The following is a 395-nucleotide window of genomic DNA, read 5'->3' as shown; positions in this document are numbered from 1 at the left end:
CGCGCAAATTGTATAAACCTGGCAACCTGAATGTGAGCGAATCACGCGGGGCGGATCTTCTTCCGGGTTCTACCGGCGTTCGCCAGCCGCCAGTCGGATATAGTTAATTAAATATATATTTTATTAAATATAAATTCACGTTAATGTATATATATGATGCCTGTAACAAATACATACGTTTATTATTTCATTAAAAAAATTGTTTTAAAGCTCCATAGTTTGTGCCGAATGGGTCACACGCAGCGTCGTGGCGCTTTTTCTCTCTCCCCAATCCCTGCGCCAGTTGTTGTATTCTTGCCGACTCTGTAGGTGGCACTATTTCACCATCATCACACTTTTACAACATTTTCAACGTCAACCTCTACAAAAGTGCATACGGATAACACACAGATAAC

Source organism: Leptonotus elevatus, chromosome 11, assembly GCF_054856555.1.
Source record: "Leptonotus elevatus isolate MCC_2025b chromosome 11, RoL_Lele_1.0, whole genome shotgun sequence".
In the NCBI taxonomy this organism is placed as follows: Eukaryota; Metazoa; Chordata; class Actinopteri; order Syngnathiformes; family Syngnathidae; genus Leptonotus; species Leptonotus elevatus.
Note: the sequence above shows the minus strand (reverse complement) of the source record.